Source organism: Hipposideros armiger, unplaced genomic scaffold (assembly GCF_001890085.2).
Source record: "Hipposideros armiger isolate ML-2016 unplaced genomic scaffold, ASM189008v1 scaffold_142, whole genome shotgun sequence".
In the NCBI taxonomy this organism is placed as follows: domain Eukaryota; kingdom Metazoa; phylum Chordata; class Mammalia; order Chiroptera; family Hipposideridae; genus Hipposideros; species Hipposideros armiger.
The window spans coordinates 2,705,082-2,722,020 of NW_017731492.1; the positions used below are offsets into that span (position 1 = coordinate 2,705,082).

Below are 16,939 nucleotides of genomic sequence, written 5' to 3' on the forward strand. Positions count from 1 at the left end.
TATTTCAGTTTTGACACTAACTCTCCATGCCTCAGTTTCCTCATCAGTAGAAAGGAATGAATAAAAGTTAAGTGTTTTTCATATTACCCTGTAGACGATAAGGCTATTTTAATGTTTGAAAAATGTTTGTATTATTAAGTTGAGCTACCTCATTCTAATCTCTGCATGATTTTCTATTTATAAAGTATAAAAAATATGGTTTAAATCTCTCTATATATGTATTTGCAAACATCAAACATGGCTTTGTGATTTCCATTCATAGCACACAGTGAAACTTCTTTACTTCCCTGCCTCGTGCCCATTGCTTTCGGTCTCTCTAAGTATATGAGTTTCTTCTGCCTCAGCTTTTCTCCAAGTCTCATTTTTGTAGTCTTGCTAGGCCTCCCTCTGTCTGCGGTCTCTCACTTACTAGTACACACACACACACACACACACACACACACACACACACACACACCCCTTGAAAAATCTTCTTTTCCCTTTTTCTTATAGCTTCCCCAAATTTTTAAATAAAATCAGCCCTCGTGAACTTTTATTTCTTATCGTCTCTTCTTCTTTCCTCCTTTTTTTGCCACCATTTTCAATTTACTCTGTTTTACTTGGAAGGGAAAGTAAATAGTCATTTTTTTCCCTGTTTTCCTTACTATTAATAGATCTTTGTGGTTCCCATGGATGAGGTACAGGGCATAATGTTTATTTGATTCACTCTAAAATTCACGCCACTCACAATGCACTCCCACTTATTCCTATTTCTATGATTGAGAGTTTATAACTGTCATGGTGACAAACACTTGAGTGTCAATTTAGCTGAACACTGTTTCATATCCCAAACAAGTGCTGTTGTCTAAAGTTCCACAAAGTCCATCTCTACTGGGTGTAAAACTGGAAAAAAAAGATAATTTGGCTAAAGATGCAAAGGGACTCAGGCTTGATTGGGGGTGGAGGAGGAAAATGACCAGAGCAAGATTCTTGTTTGTTGGGACTATGATTTTGATGGGCTGAGACATGTGTTCCTCCCACATCTGTGACACAGTAATCCATTACCTATTAACAAGCACCTTTTGTATACCAAGTTTTATTCCTGGCTCTGGGAATATGTTCACCTCTGGGGAGGTGCACTAAATAAATGATTCACTCTGTCATGCATCATTCTTATTCTAATGGAAAGGGACAGTCAACAAAAAGTTTTTGTCAATTGAAAATACTAGGTTGTTATAAGAACCATGATTATCTATGAATACATTTTGTTTTCTTTGCAGAATGTATTAAGGAGTCTTGGTAGTCAGCCTTTACTGTGGAAGTGATGTTTGAACTGAGGCCACATGCTTGAAGGAGCCAGCTCTTTGAAGAGTTGGTGGAAAAGTATTTCAGGTAAAGGGAACTGCAAGAGCAAAGGACCTCGGATGGTAAGCTCAGTCAGTTTGAGGAGAATATAATGATTCAGGAGCGGAGTGTTACAAGAGGCTATCAGAAAGATACTGAAAGAAGAGATCATGTAGAGCTATGATCCCGAGTTTGGATTTTATTCTGTGGAAAGAGAAAGCCATTTGAAGGTTTAAGGAAAGGACTTAACATAATTTGCAATGCATTTTCTTTTGTAAAGTTGCTGAAAGGAGACTGCATTGGCTTGGGTCAAGAATGTGATTTTGGACAAGTCCACCATCTCTGAAACGTAGTCTGAAACGTAGTTTTCTCATATGCAAAATGAAGGTAATGATGGTGTCTACCTTATCAGATTATAAAGTGTATTTGTTTCCTACTGCTGCTGTAACAAAGTACCTCAAACTGAATAGCTTAAACAACAGGAATTTATTGTCTCATAGCTCTGGAAGTTGAAGTTCAAGATCAAGGCATTGGCAGGGCTGGGAAAGGAACTGTTTCAGGTTACTCTGCTAGCTTCCAGTAGTTCCTTGACTTTTGGTTGCAGAGCGCCAATCTTTATATGTCATTCTCCCTTGTATCTGCCTGTCTCCAAATTTCCCCCCTTTTGAAAATAAGGACACAATTATATTGGATTAGGCCCCTCCACCAATGCCTTATCTTAAATAATTACATCTGCAATTTCCAAATAACATCACATGAAGTATTAGGGGTTAGGACTTCAACATTTGAAATTTGGGAGGACACAATTCAACCCATGACATGAAGATTGAATGAAATTTTATATGTAAAGAAATTAAGAAAATACCTTTCAAATAGAAAACAATCTATATTATCTAATTGTTATGTATTCACCTTTGTATATATGTAGGCTCATTAAAGGTGGAGTTACTCATCTTGTGTCACCCACTCCTTCATAACTTGTGGCTTGGGGCTTTTGCAGACTCTAGGTACTGAATATTTGATAAATGCTCTTTAGTCTGATTATAGTGTTAAACAATCAGATGCTGTATGTCTAATAAAGTTGATGTATCTATGAGTTTCTATGGGTACACCCCAAATCATAAGTGTCTATTCCAGTAAATCTCTGAAATGAGGGAAAATAGGATGAATGAAATTATCACCCAGGCTTTGCTGACTTCAGCTGTGTTGTGTTTGGCTGGTCCAGAGAAATAACTAATGTGAGGCCCGGGAGCACATTAGGTAAGTAAGCACACTAAGCAGAACCATCCCGGGAAAAAGTGTGCCAACTAGACAGACCTAGAAAAGGGATAGAGAGTTAATTTACCATTTACCCAAGAGAATAATGATCCACAAGTTCCACAAAATGTAAGTAGTCTCAAAGGATATGTCATTGACAGATTTATCTCCTAGCCTCTTCCTTTATCTAACAACTCTTGTGAACAAAAGCAATTTATTGAGCCCAATAGTCTCGTTATTCCGGAGGTTTATAAGGTTAAGATATCTGGAGTTTTGTGAGCAGTAGAGCATGAAGTGGGATATTAATAGTGATGCGCATGTTTATAGCACCTATGAACACATAGCGACAGAAGCTTGAGGGATGATTGCACTGTGTTAGAAGAGAAAACTTCTTATTAGATTTATTTTAATGTCAAGAAGAAAAGAACTTTCCTCCATATTTCTTGGATATTACCTTTTTATAACTTGGTCAGTGGTTCTCACCCTTGGTTATATATTAGAAACACCTGGAGATATCGAAAAAAATATTCTCAGCCCCGCTGCAAATCAACTGAGTCATTTGCTGAGGGTAGCTAAATGACAGCCAGTTTTGAGAACCACTGTTAGACCAGAGATTTTCTCTGTGGCGGGCAGTGAGGACAGTGACAGCTGTGGGATATGCAAATTACAGAATGGCAACAGAAAGTGGTTTAGCTTATCTCCAAAGAGGTGCACATCTTAAACCTGAGAGTTACTGTAGAGTGACCAAATCCATGCAAATGCTGGAAGTTATGTCCATACACTTATTTCAAGGGTACCATGGAATTTACATATATATATATATACACCTACGTCCAGGGTCACATAGATTCACCATTCTTGAAGAAAGCAGAAAACCTGAAAGTGCAAACTGCTGAACTGTTATCCTCCTAATATTTATTGCAGCTATGCATCTTAATCATTATAGATAACCAATGTTGATGGGTAGGTGATGGACAAGGAGTGCATGAACTTGGGAGGAATGCAATCATTGTTTTCACCATGGGAGACTAGACCCAGTGAATTCAATTTAATATAAATTTACTGTTTATTGCTAATTTTTTTGCTGGAAAAACTCTAGATTTCACCTTTAAATATTATAGTTATGGTGCCTATTGTATAGGAAGTGCTCAGTAGGTTTTTGTCTTTTTTTTTTTAATAAACCATTTGGCATAAAGTATGGGAAGAATTTCAATGACTATTAACTGGATTTTATAATCTCATTTATTTTGGCCTATAAATACTGAAATATCTTCAGTGTCCCAAAGGTTAGTATTTATCTCTATAATTCTGAAATATCATTATTTTTCGCTAATAAGAAAGCTTAGACTTTAAAGATAATAATTCCCCAGAATACTAAAACTGGAGCTATTAAATTGAGCAAGCAGAATGATAAAAAATAAATTCAGACTTTCTTTGAATACATATAATTAAATCAAAGGGCTACAGTATATGTTGAAACCCAAAATAGAAAAGGATTTTCAAATGTCTGCATAAAATGATCAAAACATGAACACCCAAGTATACTTCCTTGATATAGTAATGCTTTACACATTGCAAAAACTCATTTTGAAAATTGCATTCAGTGGCAAAGAACTCTAAGATGCAAAAATAAGATTAACTACAGTTCCTACGATAGAAGATGATTAAAGCTCTGAATTAGGAAGAAGATGTCCCACCCCTAATTAATGTAGAACAAAAACTAGAATGTAGATCAAACCTCTTGAGTCTGTGTTGCTTTCTACTAGTCTGGACTACTTTCTTTAAAAAAGCTTTCTCCCTTGCTTGCTCTCTGGCTCTATTTCTTACTTTTATGCTGGTTTTGGGTATATGGTTCAAAACATAAAAATGTAAAAGTTTAAAAAATATTACCATATTTCCCCATGTATAAGACACACCCTTTTTTGAAAAATTTGGGGTCTAAAAACTGGGTGCGTCTTATACAGTGGTTGTTGATTTTTTTACTTGCATTTCCCACAAGTGATGAGGATATGAATTTTATGATGAATGGAACTTGAGTTCAATAAATTTATGTAATAAATTTTTTTTCAAATTTTGGGCCCAAAAATTAAGGTGTGTCTTATACATGGGGAAATACGGTATTTCTGTCTTAAAAAGTTAAGAATTTAATTTTTCCTGTATTTCCCTTCAGAACCCATTTATAATTAATTTAATTATTTTTTTACTACAATTTTAGTTTTGCATTTTATATAATTTTATACATTATATATTTATATACTGTATATTTTATGTTTTTAACATACATGTTTTATTTATTGCCATCCCATGATTTTCCAAAATTAAGTTATCTTATAACTAGTTATTAGGTCCCAGTCAAATTCACCCTAATAAAGTGTAAATCAAAAATATTGAAAAGACACAAGAAAAGTATAAACTAGAACTGGCAATTTGTCATAACACATAATCAGATATTTTTCATATGGCTGGACTTCCAGTATAGCTTCCAAGGTTTCTAATGGTCACACCAAAAAAAAAAAAAAAAAAAAAAAAAAAAAAAAAAAAAAAAAAAGGAAAATCTAAAAGATAAAATTAAAGGCACAATGAGATATGTGGATGAGCCTGGGGGTAGGTATGCTTGTGTTTACATTCTGAATGAGCAACCTTCTTCACAACACATTTTAGAGTTTCACTGAGTAACTCCATAGTCATTTTAAGTAAGAATTCACGTACTGGTTGATATTTGTGATGTCCCCCCCTCCTTTTTTTTTTTTTTTTAGAAATTTTATTGGGGAACTGTGTGTTTTTCCAGGGCCCTTCAGCTCTAAGTCAAGTAGTTGTTTCAATCTAGTTGTGGAGGGCTTAGCTCCTTGACCCATGTGGGGATCGAACTGGCAACCTTGGTGTTATGAGCCTGCACTTTAACCACCTGAGCTAACTAGCCATCCCCTCTTTTTTTTTTGCCTTATAAAGTATTCAGTCCAGTATCTATCTGAACATATTGAAAAAATTATAATTGACATACAATATTATATTAATTTCAGGTGTACCACATAATCAACACATAGAGATCATTTATGATGTGATCAGCATGATGAGTCTAATAGCCAAGTCATTGTACAAAGTTATTATGATATTAGTGACTGTATTTCCTATGTTGTATACTACAGCCCCATGACTTATAACTGGAAGTTTGTACCTCTTAAGCCACTATGGAAAACAATATGGAGGTGCCTCAAAAAAATTAAAAATAGAACTACCATATGACCCAGCAATTTCACTTCTGGATATTTATCTGAAGAACATGAAAATGCTAACTCAAAAACATGTGTGCACCCCCATATTTATTGCAGCATTATTTACAGTAGCCAAGTTATGGAAGTAGCCTAGGTGTTTATAGATCAATGGGTAAAGAAGAGGCGGTATTCTGAAATAATTATAGACTCACAGAAGTTGCATAAATAGTACAGAGATATTCATGTTCCTATGATTCAGTTTTCTCTAATGGTAATGTTTTATATAACTATAGCACATTATCAAAACACCCCAAATTGGTATTAGTATAGATAATTGAATAGATTGTAGATTTCACCACTTTTTGCAAGATTCATTTTTTATGTGTGTGTGTAGTTCTATGACATTTATCACATGTATATATTTGTATAATTAACACTGCAATCAAGGTACAGAAACTGCTGTTTTCACAAAGGAACTCTTTTGTACCATCCCTTTATAGTGGTACCATCATGCATCCTCCTGCCCCTGCTACCATTAATCTTTCTGTATCTACAGTTGAATTAAAAGAATGTTATACAAATGGAATCATACTGTCTAGGTTTAATTCATATCCTCTGCCAATCAAATCAATATACTGAATATGCTAGGCTGTTTTTGTTATAAGCCACCACCACCTGCTTATTATCCAGAATTTTAGTTCCAACTTCTTATTAAAAACTTTCTTTTGTATTTGGTACCTATTCAAGTATTAGAATAGATTTTATTAGTTGCTTTAATTCTTTTCCATCTTATTATTTCTTTCTATAATTTTTTTCTCGTTGGTAGAAAAGGTTTTGTGTATGGTCTGTATTCTCTCCTGAAATGTCTGCAAATACCTGTACTGAGCCCATATTTCTTGAATGAAAGTTGGACTATTAGACATTTTTAGATTTAAATTATTTTCCAACAGCATTTAAAAGATATTGTTTCAATTGTTTTGTATTTAATTTTGCAGATTAAAAGATAGAAGTAGTGCCTTTTCTTCATTTTAGGATAATATAGCATTTCTCTTTGAATTCTTTTAGAGTTTTTTCTTATCTTTATTCTTTTGAAGTTTCATTTGGACCCTATTGTTATTCTTTTCTTTTAATACTTTTCATTATACATTGAGCTCTTTCAAATGGAGAACTAGCCCTTCATTTCCCCTTCTCCTGGCTTTGGAAGATTTCCAGGCATTATTCCTTCAAATATAGATTAATTTACATTCTCACGTATATTATCTCTTTCTTCCCTCTTCTGGAAATTACTAAGAGATAGATTTTGGAAACGTCTGAGTCTGCATTTCCCATTTTCTTCTTTAGTCACTTATTGAATTTTTATTAGAAACAATTATATTTTTTATTTTTAATCATTATTACTGTTAGATTTTTGTTGCATTCCCTTTTATGCTTATTTCATGTAAACAGCATTTCCCATCTTGCTCTGATATTAAGTTATTTATTTTAATAAGGTAATGTTGATTGATTTATTTATTCATCATGTCTAAGTTTGTTTATGTGTAACATTTGTTGATTGCTTTTGATAGCATTGGTCTTCCTCAGATGTTTGGCCTCCCAAATGACATTGGCTTTGAGGCATGACCACATGAGTTGAGGCTCCTTTTCAGCACTGAGGCAGGTGCTAAGCACATACATGCACAGCGGTGGGGAGTGAGGTGCCCCCAGGAAGACGCTGTGCCAGGAGGCAGCCTCCCAGTGCTTTCTGGGTAGAAGATTATTGCTGGTGCCTGATCTCTTTCCTTTCCCTGTGATTACCTCTAGTGATTTTCTTTCTCTTTTCTTTTTTTTGAGGGTATATACAGTTACTAAATTAAAAAAAATCAATTCTCTTTTCTAAAAGTTTGATGCAGAAGGGTGAGAATCCAGCATGTGCTCAGTGTTCTTGTAAACTGAAGATTTATATATATTCACGGTAACACTGACCTAAATCATATATTGATAATGCAGCTAACACTCTTTTTTATTGTATTGCTCAAGTTCTAGAAGCTAAACATCTCTTTTAGGATTTTTTTTTTAATCCATATATAGGCAGGTTTAAAAAAAGTTCACATCCATTTGAGGCTTAGTAATTATATTATCTCTAGAATCATTTTAGTATTTCTCTTCCCAACCATTTATTTTGTGATGGTTGATCCTAGATGAAAATCATTGATTTTTTTCAAAACAATCAAAATCATTAAAAATCCACTGTTGCTTTGTGCCTATTTTGGATAAAATAATTTAATTATTTTTTACATTTCTTCCTTAGCCTTCCTAAAATTGAGTTATCAATTTCTTATTTTGTTAGTTTTGAAATGTATCCTTTTTCTTTCTAGATTGATTTCCATCTCATTAAGATTTTATTTATTAGCATGCAGCTGTGGTGTGTTGTGTTGTTTTCTGTGTGGAGAATTCTGCTGGAAGGGTTATTAAAGCAATATAGAAGTGTTTCCATTTAAACCAAATTCTGATTTTTCAAAATTACTGTGAATTATAAAGAAGGCAGCAATAAAAAAATTTTGTTCTATCAGTACTACATGAATTTGCCTTTTCTATCATCCTGATTCATACAGTGAAAAACCACACCTTTTATCCATTCTTTAAAACAACAGTTTAAAGATCAAAAGAGATCCTTGTTTCCTTGTGAATTTCCCTTTGGCCTGAGGATACAATTTGGCATATGTGTGATTGTACTGGATTTGATTAGGGGAAGGGCCAAGTAAGAAAAGCTGCCAGGGCAAACATTATATTTCATTACACATAAGCATCCTGAAATGTTCTGAGTCTCATGGCTTACACTGTATCTTTTCTCTATTGATCATCACATAAAATGGAAGTAAAACATGGTGATTTTTGGTAAATATCATCCTGTGTTCTGTGTTTGAAATGGTATTATACCTTAGAACTATGGAAAGAATGGTATTCTATGCAATGTTAAGCAAAGAGCAAATTCAAATAGATTTTGCTAGGGAGATACTCATACATTTTACTAACGAATAACTCAGAGAAAGGAACATATGTCTCATATTAATATTTAATTTTATATAACGACTAGAACATCATTGAGCATTTATATTAAATCATTATGGTAGTAATAATTGTTCATGGTTATGTATTTCTTGATCTTTGTTATTAAATGTTAGTAAGAAATGACATCATTCAGTTTTTCTAATGCTCCCTTCCCAAATTAATATATATATATTTTACATATATATATATGTAATATATACACACACACACACACACACACACACACACACACATATCAGATAGGGAATAATAAATTAGCTCAATTAGGACACATTCAGATACCACTGGTTGATGGATTCGAAGGTCTTGATTGATTCTTTTTTTTCATTTCCTCCTTTTTCTTGTTCTAGTCAATGTTGTTAAAAGACTTTATCATCCTATTTCTCTAGAATCTAGTAATTAAAAAAATTAAATTGCTTTAGTGGTAGCAGATAATGCTATTGGTTATGAAGTAATTGAAAACAAACAAACTCCAATTTATCATGTTTTATATGATTTATGATTAATTATTGAATTATTTATCAGCATCGATGACCCTTAGATGAGAAATAAGGTCTCAAAATATAATTGAAATAAATATCATTTATTAATATAATGTATGTGATGTTAGCTTTATTAATTAAGAAATCTTGAAGTGGAAAATTGAGTTACCATTTTTCCTCCAGATTAATTTCCTAGTTTATACAGTGAAATCAAAATAATACTATTTGGCCTAGGCAATTTCAGGGTTTATCTTTCATATTTTCCACCTTCAGTGCATCTTCTATCTTGGCTTTGTGAGGGAAAAATTCTAAACCCTGATAACACATGAAGATCTGTAAGATGTAATGGTTCATTTGAATATTTACTCTTAAAATGTTTGCATTCCATTTTCCTTGACTCCCTTTTCCTTTATTGTTTTAATGCTATGTACTCTCCTCCATTAATGCTCTGTGATTTAATGGCATTTACGATGCATATGACTCACCCGAAATTTGTCTTGGATTTACTGCTCTCTCCCTGGAGCTCCAAACTTATTACACAGGACTATCATCTGCATTTCATACTTTTCCCTCTAACTCAGCATGATACAAACTATCCAAGATTATCTCTCCTGGAGATGTCACTCACTGTTTGTGTGATCTTGGGCAGATCACTTGAATGACGTCAGTTTCACTAACTATTATGAGTTTAAATAACACAAGCGATATGCTTAGCATGGTGCCTGGAGACACTCAGTAATTGCTTTTTTGGCCAACTCTTCACTCCCTGACCGTCTGCCTCCCAGTTTTCCATTTCTGTCAGTGGGATGTCCATCCAGTCACCAAATCATCATCTTGAGTTTGTTCTTTCCCTTGCCTCCCACACCAAATCCGGGAACTCTCATCAATTGTTTTTTCTTTGATCCCAAGTGACTATACTCTAGGTCAGGATATAATTGCCTGGGTCACTTTATAGATGGCTTTTACTCTTCTTGCTGACACCTGGCTTCTCCTTCCTTATGTAGTTCCTATGCATTGTTAAGAAAAAACTCCCTGAAATACAGTTTTGTTAGTCTTTCCCTACTAATACGTTTTCAAGGGATTCCCCATTGCCTACAAAATAAAGTCCAACTTACACTGTTTTAGATTCAGGTCCTGCAGGAATGGGGTGTCTAGTCACTACCCTCATTATCTTTTCTATTCTCTTTGCACCCCTTCCCTGCTGTCTCACTAAGCTGCTTTGCACATCTACACCAACTTTTCCTTTCTCAGTCTTTGTTTATTTTCTTTCCTGCCTCATTGCCTCAGAATGTTTTTTTTTCCTTATGCCCATACAACCAAAATCAAACCCATGTTTTATTTTATTTTACTTTTATTTTTTTTTCAAACTCATGTTTTAAAGGTTACAGCTCAGAGCTTTCCCTCCTCCCAGCGATTTCAAGTAATCCAATCATTTCCTAATCTAAATTCCCACATCACCTGTATGTTTCACTACTTTCTGCTTTATATTGGTTACATGTCCTCTTTGCCAATTTGTCTTTCAGTGTCTTGATGGCAGAATTCATATCTTCATCTTGGTGTCCACTCAAGGGTTATAAATAAAACTTTTCACATAAACTTTTCATAATTATTTGTTGAATAAATATATGGATAAGTGTTGATTTAGTTATTGCTCATGTAGTTCCCAAAAGGATTTAAAAAAATTATGAGGATGGAATTAACAAATATAGCTATAAAAATATGTGCAGTCCTTGCTATAGTAGATTGTCTGTGTGAGAATACTCTTGACATTTGCTCCATATTGCTCATAAAATACTTTGAGTATTTTATATATACTCTGAATCCATTCATACTCTGAATGAATTTATTTTTGCTGTAGCTTTGAGTTTATGTTGAAAAGTATTGAGCCAGTTGCATCTTAAATGCTTTAGATTCAAATTAACGATGTGAGAAGCATTCCTTTTTTCTTTTGCAAAATATTTTTTAAAGTGAGATATTTATTAAGCAACCGAAGTACAATGGTGTTTCACATTCAGTAAAACATATCACAGGAGAGGAAATATGTTCAGTGATGATAATTTTTAATTCACAGACAATATCTATTTCTGAATAAATATCTTATGGAACTGGATTTTCCCAATTTTAGTGCAATGCATATTCAATGGTATTTTAACAGTAGTTTAAATTCTTAACAACTTTACTGAAACATCCTTTATGTTTTCAGCTAAAGTAGGCTATGTGATTTTTAGAGGCAACTATTCAGAATGAACTTTCTCAAGGTGTTTTAATGAGATCAAGAAAAGTTTATAATAGCCAATATACTTAGCATTTGTTGTCTAACAGATGAACTGATGAATTTTTGGGAATGTTTTTTAAAACATGCTTTTCCATGATTCATTTAGTCAAAACATATTTTGCCCTTTAAAAAGGAACATCTCTGTCAATCCTCCAAATACAGTCTATAATTTAAGTTTCTAATTAGGAGCTTTACTACACAAAACTTGCATTAGGATTTTGGCATAACATAAATATTACACATTCCTCATTTTTCAGTTCCCAAGATACACAGTTAGCCATTTTTTGATGTGTGAAATTCTTAGAAGTAACTGGTAGTTTCTCTTTAATTTACTTTGAAATAATTATTGAATGTCCTAATTTAATTACTAGTTGGTTTTGTTATTAATAGTAGTAGAGTAGGCCCCCTATATGTGCCAGTTTTGCACCTGCAGAATCAGTCAACCTTAGATGGAAAACATTTTTTAAAAAGTTACGTTGTTGCTGACATGTACTATAAGGTGAGGCCTACAATGGCTGCATCTTTACTGAACATGCACAGACATATTTTTTCTTGTCATTATTCCCTAAACAATATAGTATAACAAATATTTATTACATTCCATTATATTGTTTTAGGCATTATAAGTACTCTAGAGATTATTTAAACGATGTGGGAGGATGTGTATAGATTATATGCAAATATATAAAGGACTTGAACATCCCTGGATTTTTGGTATCATCGGAGGGTCCTGGAACCAATCCCCCCATGGATACTGAGGGAAAACTGTATAGCTTTTCCTATCATGATGAAAGTTTACATAGTAAACTTTTTATATTTCAAAGGCTAAGGACACAGGAAAAGCCTGAAAGCTAATCACGCTACAGTTTAGTTTCAGTGCTTTCATGTACTCATTTATTAATTCACACATTTGTATATTCAACACGTGTTTATTTAGTGCCATTTTAGGCTTCTAGAGCTTAGATCAGTTGTCCAAACAGAAAGCAGCAGACTCCATCCTGAGATCTGGATCTAGCCTTTCGATTATGGCATGATTCATTGCCATGAGGTCATTAATTCCCTCTGTGACTAGTACCTCTCCTATGGTAAATGAAAGAGATATTTTGGATCTCCCTGACCCAAAAAATATGGTGGGATAAAATGAGATCATGTAATTGAAAGCTTTTTTTAAGTTTCTGTGAAGAATGATGCCATAACATTCTAAGGTAAAATTATGTAATAATGATACATTTTACGAACGCATCATTTTTTGTGCTAAGTAAGACACTTAAAATTCTGATATTAGCTTGTGCTCTTCTAACACTTATAAATTGTTCCAGATAGTTATATAAAATGTGAAAGAATAACATCATAGTCACAGAATATGGATGAGGATTGCTGGCATGTAATACATATGTACTTGAAACAAACAGAAATGCTTTGTGATTATAGTTTGTGGCTTTGTTGTTATTAATATTGTTGTTAGCAAGTTGGAAATAATGAGGGAGGAGAAAGTGTTCAACTTCAATTGAAAGGATAAATTCTGTTTGGAACTGTTAAGGTTAGGGTCCATTTGTCCTTTCACTAATCTCATAAGATAATTTCCGCACAAAATGCCAGCAACACTTGGTAAGTAGTTTTGCCTTTGAAAATTAGAAAGCGTCTCTTTAGGGAGTCAGGATTGTTGCAGTAAGGGAGTCACATGTTCCAGTAAACTTATTATGAAATTTAAAACTTCCTAGTCCTTTTGGCGGAAGGGAAATATCCTCTCCTTCCCCTCTTGGTTCTTATGGCTGGTCAAATACTTAAAATCACATAAGGCAAATTAAGAGGAGAAAATCAAGTTTAGTAACTATGCATGGGGAATTCACATAAGCATGAACGTTCTAAAGACAGTAAGGCGGAATGAGGTACACATGTCATTCTGGAGTAAGGGGAAGGCGGGTAGGGGTCTGGGACTTCAAAGGGAAGTGAGGCAGTTTACAGGGAGATGAAAAAGAGTTAATGTTAAGTAAACAAATATTTGCTGGGCCATCTAGAGACACTGGGTCAGAGAGAGGACTCTGATCAGAAGGGCCTTCAGAGGTTCCTCCCTATCTTTCGGTCACGTCTAGTTTGTGTTAATATATGGTTATCTATGGCGAGGGTTCTTCCCAGAACAGGCCTTCTATCTTAAGTTCTTTTAGGTATTTTGGGGGAAGGTCAGTGGTTCTTCCTGAGTCTTTTGTTCCTTAAAAAATAAAATATTTCTCATGCCAGAGAGACACATTTTGATGTGGCAAATTTTGCTTCCCTACGTCATTGTATATAAAAAAGTATAGTATATTGTGATATTTTACTGTTTTTAATCCTTCTGATTACAGGAAGAAATAAATAGAAAGGAATAAGTAAGGATTGCTTTAAAAATGAGACATTCTCGCTAATAATTTTTACTTTTTTGACAAACGTTTTTCTGAACTTACACGGCCAGTGATAAACATTGGGTAATTCATCATCCCCGGGAAACAATGCAAAATATATTACTGAACATCTTAATAATCATCATTCATTCATTCTTGTTCTGTTTATTTTCCTCTTGACATATAAAATAATTATTTTTCATATGGAAATTTAGGTTGAGTTTCAGAAGCTGCTTGAGATGTTTTTTGAGCCTTTGATAACTCAGAACTGAAAGGCACAAAAATGATTTTCTAAGGGAAGCATTTATAATCATTTTTATACCAAGAAGCACTGTCACCATCATTATTGTAATCATCATGCAGCCATTACTATGCAGACATAAAAAGCTTTAATGATGGAACATTAGCTCTCACAATACACCTTGGGATTGGTGCATATATTTTGATATATATATATATTAAATGCAGCTGGAGTTCCAAGATGGTGAGAGACTTGCTTAAGGACACAGACACACACATTAATAACAGAGTTAGAGAAAGAACTCATGAAATTAAATTACTAGGTCAAGTATATTGGTCACTAAATAACCTTATTATTCTACCGATGTTTAATGGAAAAATTGTATGTCGCAATGTAGTATATGGGGCAGTACTGCAGCCATAATATAGGTCAATTGTTAATTTACTCTAGGCGCTGGACTTTGTGTAGCTATAAGCAAATCATTCACTTCTTGATCTTTAAGAATGTGGCATTGTTTGCCAGCGACTTCCTGTGTTTACTAAATGGGATGATAGGGGTGAATTTTATTTTGCAATATGGTCTCAACAACCTCTCACATTACACATGCTTTTGAGCAATGTGACTTTGCCATTCCCCTATCAAGGGTGAGTGTGTAATTTCTTTCCCTTGAAATCTAGGCTGGTCTTAGTGACTCCTTGTAACCAGTAGACTATATACCAAGAGTAATGCAGCATGAATTCCCAGGCTACGTCAGCAGAAGCCCTACAGCTTCTGCCTTGGTCTCTTGAGCAATTATTCTTCCTCTCAGATTCTCTCTCTGGGAACCCTGGCTCATCTTGAGAGTCTGAAGTTACCCTTTGGGGGCACATGTGGCGTTGACAGCCCTGGCTGAGCTCAGCCTTTAAGTCATCCCAGTTCTAATGACAGACTCTATGAGAGAAGAAGCCTTCAGATACCTCAGACTAGATGCAAGCCATCTATACTGCACACTGTGCACATTTCTGACCTATAAAACATAGAAATTGTTTGTGAAACTAAGTTTATTGAATTTGTTATGCAGCTACAGATAATTTGAACAGGTGGTAAAAATAAACTCTTTGGACAAAATAAAACATGTCTTAATATCTGCCCTTGATGTCTCTACTAGAGCAGAGAAGCTTTGATAGTGCAATTGTATCTATAGGTAACTGTATCACTACCATCACCCCTGTTGAGATTCTTACGCATCGATTGTTAGCAGCTTGACCAGTCACATACCTTTCCACTGATATTAGCTGTCCCCTCCCCCATCACAAACTTTTCCCACTTGAATCAACAAAGCTGAGACTGAGTGCTGATCCTTAAGTACCTATAGCAGTGGATGGGCAGTGGGCTTTGAATCTGGGACATGCCCACAGTGATTAAAGATCCTTGTAGAAACATCAGAGGTTGGAGTTCATTCTGTTGCAGAGGCAAACCATCTTGGTAAACAATGACTTGGGTGAGGGAGGGGAAGTCCCTGGCCCTTACCTACCGAATCCCTTAGGGAGCTATTTATATCTAGCGGTTTCCTTTACTACCCCTACTCCAAGGATTAATTCAAATAATAGTAAAAGAGTTAAAATACACCTCTGAAGAGAAAATAGCAAGATACTGACCAATACATATACCATAATTACATTTTTGTAAAAAATATATGTGCGTGTGCATACATGTGTGCACACATATGTGAGATCTATGAAAGAGTAAATACCAGTCTTTAAGGGAATACAACACATTGTTGAGAATGGGTCATTATCTCTATGGAGAGAATTAGAACACTGGAGAGGGCAGGTTAGAAAATGCGAATTAAATCAATCTCCCCCTCCCCCACCCCTTTCCTTTCCCCTCCCCCTCTTCCTCTCCCTCTTCTTTTTACCTTTTCTTTTTCTCTTTTCCACCTTCCTGCCTTTCTCCTTCTTTTTCTGATTGTAATGGAACTAAATCATTACAACATATCTTGTAGATCTCTATTGTTAAAAACTTGGTCTCCCAACAGGCATGTATGTCCCACATTTTATCTTATCAGACACCCGTCACATATATCACTGCAGATGCTCTCATTGTCTTTTGGTTTAACCATTACTGAGTTATCTAGCTCTGCATGGGCTGCAATAGACTTCACTTAGGTGCAACCTGATAATTCCTCACCTTATGCTCCAGTTGCATAACTCTTTTCTCCTGCCAAAGGGCTTCTTTGTTGACTTCAAAGTGTGGGGTGCTTTGCACCTCGTACAAGCAAAACTCAGAAGTGAAAGGAATTTAACAGTCAATCAATCACAGAAGCTTTGGACCAGTGGAAAAGGGAGACAGTAGATAACAATTTCCCTGTTTTTCCCTCTAAATGGAATGTCCAAAGGTGAAGCTCATGTGTCTAGTCAGAAGATAATCCTATGAGATTGTAGTACCATTAGCCATGACTGATTTGATAAAGCATCTCACTGTATTGTTTCCTCCTGCCCTATTTCATTCCCCTTGTCTGGTACTCCAGTTGCCTGAGATTGCATTTCTTTATAAAGTAGTAGCATATCTGTCTATGCTTCAGGCTCTGCTTTCTGCTGAACCCAGTATAAGAACACAGAAAAGAGGAATCTCTCAATCTCAGGTTTCTTGTCCAAACCTCAAACACATATTATCTCGACAACTATTGTCAAAAAGATTAAGATTGTGGCCAAATATTAATCAATCTGAGGTTTGAACTCAGG

General features: G+C 34.7%; 1 protein-coding gene across 2 annotated transcripts in view; it reads left to right on the forward strand.

Annotated features, from left to right (window-relative positions):
• MARCHF1 (membrane associated ring-CH-type finger 1) overlaps positions 1 to 16,939 on the forward strand; it is a 635,011-nt gene that overhangs the window by 78,837 nt on the left and 539,235 nt on the right. The gene's annotated exons all lie outside the window — the stretch shown is intronic.